This window comes from Eurosta solidaginis, chromosome 5 (genome assembly GCF_040869045.1).
Source record: "Eurosta solidaginis isolate ZX-2024a chromosome 5, ASM4086904v1, whole genome shotgun sequence".
NCBI classification, from domain to species: Eukaryota; Metazoa; Arthropoda; class Insecta; order Diptera; family Tephritidae; genus Eurosta; species Eurosta solidaginis.
Window position 1 is genome coordinate 234,338,000 of NC_090323.1, and position 12,049 is coordinate 234,350,048.

The window sequence follows — 12,049 nt, forward strand, 5'->3', positions numbered from 1 at the left end:
ATATGTTTTTATACCCAGTTGAGCAGAGCTCACAGAGTATATTAACTTTGATTGGATAACGGTTGGTTGTACAGGTATAAAGGAATTGAGATAGATATAGACTTCCATATATCAAAATCATCAGTATCGAAAAAAAATTCGATTGAGCCATGTCCGTCCGTCCGTCCGTCCGTCTGTCCGTTAACACGATAACTTGAGTAAATTTTGAGGTATCTTGATGAAATTTGGTATGTAGATTCCTGGGCACTCATCTCAGATCGCTATTTAAAATGAACGATATCGGACAATAACCACGCCCACTTTTTCGATATCGAAAATTTCGAAAAATCGAAAAAGTGCGATAATTCATTACCAAATACGGATTAAGCTATGAAACTTTGTAGGTGAGTTGAACTTATGACGCAGAATAGAAAACTAGTAAAATTTTGGACAATGGGCGTAGCACCGCCCACTTTTAAAAGAAGGTAATTTAGAAGTTTTGCAAGCGTAATTTGGCAGTCGTTGAAGATATCATGATGAAATTTGGCAGAAACGTTACTCTTATTACTATATATCTGCTTACTAAAAAATAGCAAATCGGAGAACGACCACGCCCACTTTAAAAAAAAAATTTTTTTAGCTCAAATTTTAAAAGAAAAGTCAATACCTTTACAGTATATAAGTAAATTATGTCAACATTCAACTCCAGTAATGATATGGTGCAACAAAATATAAAAATGAAAGAAAATTTCAAAATGGGTGTGGCTCCGCCCTTTTTCATTTAATTTGACTAGGATGCTTTTAATGCCATATGTCTAACAAAAATTTGCCAATCCTTGTGAAATTTGGTAGAGGCTTAGATTCTAGGACGATAACTGTTTTCTGTGAAAAAGGGCGAAATGGGTTAAAGCCACGCCCGGTTTTTATACACAGTCGGCCGTCTGTCCTTCCGCTCGGCCGTTAACACGATAACTTGAGCACAAATCGATATATCTTTACTAAACTCAGTTCACGTACTTATCTGAACTCACTTTGTATTGGTGTAAAAAATGTCCGAAATCCGACTATGACCACACCCACTTTTTCGATATCGAAAATTACGAAAAATGAAAAAAATACCATAATTATATACCAAATTCGAAAAAAGGGATGAAACATGGTAATTGTATTTGTCTATTGACGCAAAATATAACTTAAAAAAAAAACTTGGTAAAATGTGTGTGACACCTACCATATTAAGTAGAAGAAAATGAAAAAGTTTGAACTAAGGCCCACTCCTTTTTAAAATACTCATTTACACCTTTCATTTGATACCCATGTCGTACAAACAAATTCTAGAGTCACCCCTGGTCCACCTTTATGGCAATATCTCGAAAAGGCGTCCACCTATAGAAATAAGGCCCACGCCCTTTTAAAATACTCATTAACGCCTCTCATTTGATACCCATGTCGTACAAACAAATTCTAGAGTCACCCCTGGTCTACCTTTATGGCGATATCTCGAAAAGGCTTCCACATATAGAACTAAGGCCCATGCCCTCTTAAAATACTCATTAACACCTTTCATTTGATACTCATATCGTACAAACAAATTCTAGAGTCACCCCTGGTCCATCTGTTGAAGCCAAAAGGCTTGCAATAGTTGGGAATCACTGGACATTTCTCGATGCAGCCGTATGCTGCAAAACTACTCGTGCCGGGAAATGCACCGGTGAGAATTTGCGAAAGCAGTGAGAACAAATTGATGTACGACTTGAGAAGACAGTCTTTGGCTATCCACCAACCGCTGCGCTTCCAGTCGTCATCAACATTACAAGGTACTTTTTCTTCCTTTCATTATTTTACCTTAATTTAATTATTTTATTGGTAAATTTAATAGCCTTGTTTAATATAATTTGATGATTTTGATTGAGCTTTAGGCCAGATTATTGAATAAAACTTCTTTTTTAGTAGTATTCAAAATATATTTATTTTTCGATATTTCGACTTCAATCTGAAGTCATCATCAAGAATCTACGAAAAGAAAACAATTAACATTTTTAAACATACATTTCCGTAGCAAAAATACGACTTACACATATGGATATGTATGATCGACTGAACAGAAATTATGACAACATAATTTTAGTAAAAACAAAAGAGCGAAAAATATAAATAAAGATAAATCAAAAACTCCCGCGAATATAAACAATTTCATGTACCGCAAGTGTAAACAAAAAACATATGTATACAATAAAAAATGTGTCAACAAAAAATAAAAATATATATATATATATATGTATGTACGTATTTAATGTATGTTATGCTCTCAGCATTGCTAGAGTTATTGTTCCAGCTTAAGTTTAGTGAGTGTGCTTAACTAACAGCAGCGTGATGTTGTTGTTTTAAGACCAAATTTCTGTAGGTTTGTGCACAATGGTCTACATCTGATTTAAAATTCATTTTTATATCATTAGGGGTGTTCAAAATGTGTAAGGTTTCTAAAATGAAGCGCTTATTATAATGTTTTTCATGTTCCAGAATGGTTACGTTTTCAAAATCTGGATAGTGTGCCGTTTCTTTGCAATGAGCAGCCAATGCTGTCTTGTTTTCTGGATTATTATTTCTCAATTTAATATTCGATTTGTGGGCGGAAAGCCTCGTCTTTAGTTTAAGTTTAGTTGTCCCTACATATACTTGTTCGCATACGTGGGACCCGTCGCCGTTACATGGAATTTTGTACACCACGTTGGATTTCTCATGATTTGGTATTTTGTCCTTTAAATTACTATAAATTGGTCGTAGAGTGTTGTTGTAAGTAAACGCGATTTCATATTTCTCTTTGTCATATAAATTTGAACCCTTGATTCTTTCAGACACTCCCGGGATATATGTCATTGATTTATAAATTTTATCACCTTTCTCGGTTGTATTATTATTGGCGCCAATAATAATACAACCGAGAAAGGTGATAAAATTTATAAATCAATGACATATATCCCGGGAGTGTCTGAAAGAATCAAGGGTTCAAATTTATATGACAAAGAGAAATATGAAATCGCGTTTACTTACAACAACACTCTACGACCAATTTATAGTAATTTAAAGGACAAAATACCAAATCATGAGAAATCCAACGTGGTGTACAAAATTCCATGTAACGGCGACGGGTCCCACGTATGCGAACAAGTATATGTAGGGACAACTAAACTTAAACTAAAGACGAGGCTTTCCGCCCACAAATCGAATATTAAATTGAGAAATAATAATCCAGAAAACAAGACAGCATTGGCTGCTCATTGCAAAGAAACGGGACACTATCCAGATTTTGAAAACGTAACCATTCTGGAACATGAAAAACATTATAATAAGCGCTTCATTTTAGAAACCTTACACATTTTGAACACCCCTAATGATATAAAAATGAATTTTAAATCAGATGTAGACCATTGTGCACAAACCTACAGAAATTTGGTCTTAAAACAACAACATCACGCTGCTGTTAGTTAAGCACACTCACTAAACTTAAGCTGGAACAATAACTCTAGCAATGCTGAGAGCATAACATACATTAAATACGTACATACATATATATATATATATTTTTTTATTTTTTGTTGACACATTTTTTATTGTATACATATGTTTTTTGTTTACACTTGCGGTACATGAAATTGTTTATATTCGCGGGAGTTTTTGATTTATCTTTATTTATATTTTTCGCTCTTTTGTTTTTACTAAAATTATGTTGTCATAATTTCTGTTCAGTCGATCATACATATCCATATGTGTAAGTCGTATTTTTGCTACGGAAATGTATGTTTAAAAATGTTAATTGTTTTCTTTTCGTAGATTCTTGATGATGACTTCAGATTGAAGTCGAAATATCGAAAAATAAATATATTTTGAATACTACTAAAAAAGAAGTTTTATTCAATAATCTGGCCTAAAGCTCAATCAAAATCATCAAATTAAATTTATTTAATTATTGTATATATTTGCATAAATTCATATATATCCTTCTATATATGTAATTTACCTCTTATTTTTATGCAAATAAACAATCCTTGAATTGTATTCTAATTCATTGTTTTTTCTTTCTTTGTGGTTCGCTGCTTGAACAAATTGTCCAACTCGTGAGTTCGTACCGGCGCTTTCTTTCGTCGCTATCCCCCCCAAACATTTGGTCCTCCGGAGCCTACGAACTCAACAAGCAACGAACAATTCGCTAAAGCATCTCTACATCTTTTCAGCCTTAGAGAGAGAAGAATAACCAAAACGAAGAAGGAAATAAAATTAACCAACAACTCATCGAGAAAATTGGAACAAAAAGGTGCGTGTAAAATAAAATATTTTGTTGAGCTATTTTATTAAGAATTTAGAGTGCATATAAATAAATATAATTTTGGTTGTTTTTATTAAATTAAATTAATTGTGGTGGAGTGAAATTTATCATTTGTAGAGTGAAAAAAGTGATAAAAGCAACAAGTGTACAAATAGATTTACTTCGTGACATATGTACAAATATCGAGTGATAAATACGATTGCTTTCATACATTAGACGGGCCGGCATTTGTTTTATTTGATTCCGAAGCACCTTTCTATGTGCAAATAGATTGTGATAGATAATTTAAATAAACTTAATTTCTGCCGTAATAAGTCAATACGATCGTATTTATCCGGTTTACAACTATCGTGAGTTAAGAACCTATTTGTACAAAGTGCCTACATCCTTGAAAAATTAATAACAAGAATTTTCGTCATTTAGTGTTCGGAACAAACTCTAATAAATTTCGATTTCGTTTATTTATTTTTTTGGTCGTTGGCTTGTGCCCTACGGTTTGCTTTTTTTACTCTTTCGCCTACGTTCACTCCAACAGTGGTAGCTACATATTTGCATATACATACATACATACATACGTCTGCTCAGTGCACAAACGATAGGCGCAAAGTCAATTGCTTGTTCTTTTTGGTCAAAGTTGTCTAACTCAATATAACTCAAACGTGAGTATTGTTAAAATTTTCTAGTGATTAAAGGTCTTAAAAACATCGTAAAAACTACAGCTGTTGAAGCACCTAATTTTCTTTGTACTCTGCTATCAATTTTCCAATAAGATTCCTTAATCACAAATACTAATTTTTATTAGCTTTGTCCGATTCAAACTTTTTGATTTAGACTGCTTTGACTACAAACATTTGTTAACATTGACTTCGCTTTGTTATTTGCCGCTCTCGCAACATCAGTTGCACACTAAACGACCATTTACATTTGAACGCATATCACAGTAGTAAATTTCCTGGTAGGAAAAAATTTGCATCAGCCTAGTAGTCACTGGTGGAGTAGTACTGGTTCCATTAGAACCACTTAGAGTTTTGCTTATAATTTGGTAGCGTTTATCATTCCCTTCATACGGGTCGCATTTTAAGCTCATTATCATTATAACTTACGCGGGTTTTGAGGAATATTTAGTACTTTTTTTTCAATCTGAATTTTCATTGATCGTAAATCATTTTACTTCGAAGTGCAAAGATGGCTTTGAACTTTTTCACCAGATGCTCAGATCAGGTCGTCAGATTCAACGCAGAATACGATGAATCAACGTTAAAAGAACATCCAGTGGCTTCCCTAGACATTTTAAAAGCAGAAGTATTGGACATTTGGTCCAGAACAAAGGAAGCGTACGAAAAATGTTTATACTCGCTGACTGATCAGGACGAGTTAGAAGCTGTAAAAGCCAAACAATCTGCAACCTTTAAGGATTATATGTCTTGTTCAGCACGCATTACTGAATGCATTCAGAAAGCAACCGTCGTACATATCCAGGCACCTTCCCAGACCCTTGCCCAAGTAGCCAACTCCTCGAATAGTTTACGCTTACCGCCATGTGACACAGACATTTTCCATGGGGACTATGTGTCGTGGCCATCCTTTCGGGATCTTTTTACCGCGATTTTTATAAATAGCGGGAGACTCAGTGACGTTGAAAAACTGTTTCATCTTCTTAAAAAGACAAGTGGCGAAGCAAATGAAATCGTCAGCAAAGCCCCACTAACCAATCAGGGTTTTAATATGGCATGGTCCAATTTAAAAGCGGCGTATGAAAATAAGCGGGTGTTAATTAATAGCCACTTGAAGGTGCTCTTCTCGCTTCCAGTCATTCGGACTGAAAGCGCTTCAGCTCTAAAAGAGCTACAGCGGAGCATTAATGGATGCTTGTCCGCGATGAAAATGCACGAGGTCAACATTGAAAATTGGGATCCAATCCTTATTTTCATATGTTCCAACCATCTCCCAGAAACCACACTTGCCCATTGGGAACAATCTTTAGTAGACAAAACGGCTATACCGAAGTGGAGTCAAATGGATTCCTTCCTCACCATGCGATATAGGACTTTGGAATCGATAGTGGATGTGAAGTGTTCAGCGGCTTCAACGAACCAACAACAAAAAATTTCGTCACAGTCACATAATCCAACAAATCCAAAGAAGATGGCACTCGCAACTAAAGTCACCTCATCAAATTGTATATTATGTCCTAAGCAACAACATCCTTTACGACTTTGTACCAAATTTTTAGCTCTAGCCGTGAATGACAGGTTTGCGCAAGTTAAAAAGCATAATTGCTGCCTCAATTGTCTGGGAAAAGGCCACTCATTAAAGGACTGTAAAAGTTCATACTCGTGTTCCAAGTGCAAAAGTAGACACCATACTCTTCTGCACAGAGTCACTTCTAACACCCAACCTTCCAAAGACTCCACCGCAGCAACTGCTTCACAAGCATTCCACACCAATCTACAGTCCACACCATCCAATAGAAACTCATCTCCAGATGAAGAAACCTTGAAATCGTCAAGCTCATCCTCAGCTCTTCTCGGAACCGCAATGGTTCACATTTGTCACTTGGGGTCAACATATGTCGCTCGGGCATTGATTGACTCAGCTGCGGAAGCATCCTTCATTTCGGAGCGACTTCGCAAGCTTCTAAAGCTTCCATGCTCAAAAACAAACGCGGTTATTTCGGGACTAAATCAAAAAGTTTGTAATAATTCCTCGAAGAGTTGTTCCTTCATTTTGGGCTCACCCCGTGACCCAAATCTTTTGATAGAAGCCACCGCGTATGTTTTACCAAAGATCACTGGCAACTTACCCTCAACTTCAATAAACGAAGAGATTTTAGAACAAATCCCCAAAGTAACCTTGGCAGATCCGAATTTCCTACAAAGCAGTCCGGTAGACGTTCTCATAGGAGGAGACTTGTATCCCAAAGTGATGTTAGATGGGGTAAAGCGCAATGTCCATAAAAATTTACTGTCCCAAGAGACCGTGTTTAGGTGGATCATCACCGGAGCATCTTCCACTGCACACGTCTCTTGCTTTGCCACCAAAGTCTCAATGGGAGAGGACATACCACTAGATAACCAATTGTGTAAGTTTTGGGAATTAGAGGAATTTCCTAAAAGAAACCTTCAAATGGCAGAGGATTCATTTTGTGAGGAGCTATACGCAAAGACCACCATACGGAACGCGGAGGGGAGATACATAGTGTCACTGCCCTTCAAACAGTTTTATCCTACGGATCTGAAGTTAGGGGTATCTCGACCCATCGCGCTACGCCAGTTTTATACCAATGAATCGAGATTATTAAAGAATCCTTCTTTAAAGGTAGAATACGACAAAGTGGTCAAGGAATACTTGGAACTAGACCACATGAACAAGTCGATTCTCCCACCTTTGAACATTCTCCTAGTCATTTCTATCTCCCACATCACGCGGTATTAAAGCCTGAAAGCACTTCAACGAAGTTGCGAGTAGTCTTTAATGCTTCTAGCAAAACATCCAATGGAGTGTCATTAAATGATATTCTGCATGTAGGTCCCGCTCTTCAAGCGGATTTAACACTTTTAATCGTTCGATGGAGAATGTATAAGTTCGTTCTCAACAGTGATATTCAGGAGATGTATCGTCAGATTCTGATAAATCCAGCGCATAGGCCTTATCAAAGAATCCTTTTCAGAGAGGATCCACAAGGTAACATAAGGGACTTTCAATTAAACACGGTAACCTTTGGGGTCAATTGCGCGCCTTACTTAGCAATTAGGACGCTTCACCAACTGGCCCAGGATAACCAAGATTCTCATCCATTAGCAGCTCAAATCCTTCGAAAGTATATGTATGTAGACGATGTACTAGCAGGCTTTCATGACGTATCTACAGCGCTGAGAGCACGAAATGAGCTAATTGAAACACTAGGTAGTGCAGGTTTGTCTCTAAGAAAGTGGTCGTCAAATTCAAGGGAAACTTTGGTAGATCTTCCCCGAGACCATTTATTAGATAAAGATTTCTTAGAATTAGAGGAAACTAGCACTACAAAAGCTTTAGGTATACGATGGAATGCTAAGTCAGATCAGTTTTTCTTCCAAGTTCATACCCCTCCTATGAAAGACAACTATACCAAGCGTGAAGCGCTCTCGATCATAGCAAAGCTTTTTGATCCAGCCGGTTGGCTAGCACCAGTAGTAGTATTAGCAAAGATAGTCATGCAGCAAATTTGGTCAGATGGTACCTTGTGGGATCAGCCTTTAAAGCTTCAAACTCTTTCCCAATGGAAAACCTTTTTGGAAAACTATAGATATGTCGAGGAGATACAAATTCCACGATGGGTGGAATACAACGAACAATCACCCTTCCAAATTCATGCCTTTTGCGACGCCTCGGAAAAGGCATACGCGGGGGTGATATACTTGAGAGTGGAAACCGCAAACATCACTTCTTCTCACCTTTTATTTGCAAAAACCAAAGTTGCACCAATCAAAATGATTTCTTTACCTCGATTGGAGCTATGTGGTGCTCTTCTCATCGCCGAAATGCTTCAAACTCTCCTCAGCGAACTTCCATTTAAACCGGAAAATATCTTCTGTTGGACAGATTCAACTATCGTGCTAGCGTGGCTTAAAAAGCGACCTAGCTCCTGGACCACCTTTGTCGCTAATCGAGTGGCAAAAATACAGGAACTAGTCGAGGTTGATCATTGGAATCATGTGGACTCAAAGGAGAATCCTGCATATCTTGGTAGCAGAGGAGCCTACCCCGTGGACTTGCGAGAAAATCAGCAATGGTGGCACGGCCCTCCGTGGCTGATAAAGGATGCGGGGCAATGGCCATCGTACTATCCTGAAACCGAGGACTTAACCCTCGAAGCGAGGGGAGTGAAGGCGCACACTTCAGTCGTATTCAAATATGAGGACCTTCTCGCAAGGTTTTCTTCGTTTCCGCGAGCACTTCGGGTGCTTTCCTACGTCATGAGATTTTACCATCGGACTTGTACACACACGCGTCGGTTCCATTTGTATCCATCTCTTATCATCTCTGGAGAGGAAATCTCAAAAACGCGTAGACGGCTAATTATTCTTGCTCAGATGAATTGTTTCCCAGAAGAGCATCGCAATCTAACTTCCAAAATTCCTATTAACTCGAAAAGTAAAATTTTGACCTTGAATCCATTTTTTGACAGTCAGGGTGTAATACGAGTCAACGGCCGGTTAGCAAACTCGCCGACCATACCCTACAACGAAAAACATCCAATTCTACTTCCGTACAACTGTTCGTTTTCCAAATTGCTAGTTTACTTTCTACATTGCATTTCCCTTCACGGAGGCAATCAACTGACACTACGGTTACTTCGTCAGCAGTATTGGATTCCGCAAGCCAAAAATCTAATCAGGACTACGATTCATCATTACCTTGCGTTCTGCATAGACAACGAGACCAAAGTCAAATCATGGCTGCTCTTCCAGAGGAAAGGACAACTCTCTCCAGACCGTTCGAAAACACTGGGGTCGATTTTGCGGGTCCATTCGACATTAAGACGTATTCCGGACGATCGTATAAGGTGACCAAAGGATATGTGTGCATTTTCATTTGCTTTTCTACAAAAGCAATTCATTTGGAAGCGGCCAGTGATCTCTCCACAGAAGCCTTTCTCCGGGCCTTTTCTAAGTTCACTTCCCGCAGAAGTTGTCCAAAAAATATCTTTTCGGATAATGGGACAAACTTCGTTGGTGCGTCAACCAGCCTTAAAAAGGATTTTAAGCAATTTTTAACCTCATCTCAGGAATCCTTGTGTAACCTCTATAGTCATCAAGAGGTGTCGTGGTACTTTATACCGGCGGGCGCTCCTGACATGGGTGGGCTATGGGAAGCTGGGGTTAAAAGTTTTAAATTCCATTTCCGAAGAGTCGCTGCGTCTCAGAAATTCACATTCGAAGAGTTCCAAACTCTGTTATGTCGCATAGAAGCTTGCCTTAACTCTCGACCACTATCGCCAAATTCCACTGAAATATCGGACTCTGCCGCCTTAACACCTGGTCATTTTCTCACGGGAGGTCCCATCCTCTCGCCCGCAGAACCATCCATTGAAGCCAATCCCACATCGCTAATTAATCGGTGGCAGAAGTTAAAAGCTTTGAGCCAACAGCATGCCCTTCGATGGAAGGAGGAATACTTAAAAGAACTCCACAAACGTTATAAGTGGAAGTTGCCCAAGAGAGATATCGCGATTGATGATTTAGTAGTTGTACGTCACGAAAATATACCACCCAATGAATGGCGCTTGGGCCGGGTTACTAAGGTCTTCCAAGGCACCGATAAAAGAATTCGCGTCGCCGACATTCGCACCCAAAAGGGAATGATAACGCGCCACATCGGGAAGTTAGTAGTCTTACCCAATTAACTTTTATGTATATTCTATTTCTCTCACTTTAGCATCATGGAATTGGCACGTTTAAATGAATCGACAACCTCCACGGCACGCGCCTCATCGCCCCCAGCGCCAACTGCACCGAAAAAAGCCATCCAACCCCCATCAAAATCGGACGGCCGATTCAAATGCAGAGTTTGCCACCGCGCGCATCCACTGCGGTACTGTAAGAAGTTTCTGCAAGCGAACCATGAACGTCGTTTAAGACTCGTACTATTGCATCGCTACTGTTCGCGCTGTCTAGCGCACTCACATGGGGCCAAAAATTGCCAAAGTAGTGGAACGTGCCAGTACTGCCATGACACTCACCACACGCTCTTACACTCCAAAACTCCTCTATACCTCCAAAAAGAGGTGCCTCAGCTTCTGACGCAACTCTCGGGAACCATCACTGTATTGCCAACGGTCGCGGTATACTTACATGTGGGGCAGCGGAGGGTTTTGACCCGAGGCCTGCTCGATCCGTGCTCGCAGACGAGTAAAGTTTGTGGGTCATTAGTCAAGCGTCTCAGCTTGCGAACCTTACCGGTGAAACCACCGAAATGTGCGAGTTGCACGTCAGCTCGTCTAATGACCCATACGTGCAGTTCTCGTTTGCTGCTAGGGTCGTCGCGGAGGTCGGGTTGAAAACCCCTGTCCGCCACCTCAGCCAAACGACGCGAGACAAATTCGTTAACCTACTATTAGCCGATCCGAACTTTCATACCTCGTCCGCGGTAGCCGTAATCTTCGGCGGCGATGTACATAATAAAATAATGCGTACCGAGATCGTAGCGTATTCTGGGTATCCTACTGCCCAGAACTCAATATTCGGTTGGGTCCTTTCTGGCCCATGTGCCCTTTAAGACACATCTACCCCCTACTGGGTACCGTTTACAAATTTACGAAGGCGCCTCCTTACTGAGGACTAGATGTAAGAATATACTATAACATATTGAATTCCTAAAACATACGTAGTTATACACATATATAAATAAAAGCTCAACAATTTATTTCCTTTACACGCATGTTTGAATTTATAGAGTTAAGCATTATATTGTAAATTGAGAGCTACTACATTTAGAACGAATCTTGTACATACATAGATTACCAACGTTTACTCGTGAGTTCGTACCGGCGCTTTCTTTCGTCGCTATCCCCCCCAAACACCATCTTTATGGCGATATCTCGAAAAGGCGTTCATCTGTAGAATTTAGGCCTACGCCCTTTTAAAATACTTATTAACACATTTCCTTTGATACCCATATCGTACAAAAAAAATTATAGAGTCACCCCTGGTCCACCTTTATGGCGATATCTCGAAAAGGCGTCCACCTATTGCACTAAGGCCCACT

General features: G+C 39.2%; 1 long non-coding RNA gene across 1 annotated transcript; it reads left to right on the top strand.

Moving 5' to 3' along the window:
- Positions 1–1,313: 1,313 nt before the first annotated feature.
- On the top strand, positions 1,314–11,799 carry LOC137252803 (uncharacterized). Its single transcript, XR_010953662.1, has 3 exons — positions 1,314–1,796; positions 4,212–4,291; positions 10,721–11,799. It is a non-coding gene; the product is annotated as an uncharacterized lncRNA (long non-coding RNA).
- Positions 11,800–12,049: the final 250 nt, after the last annotated feature.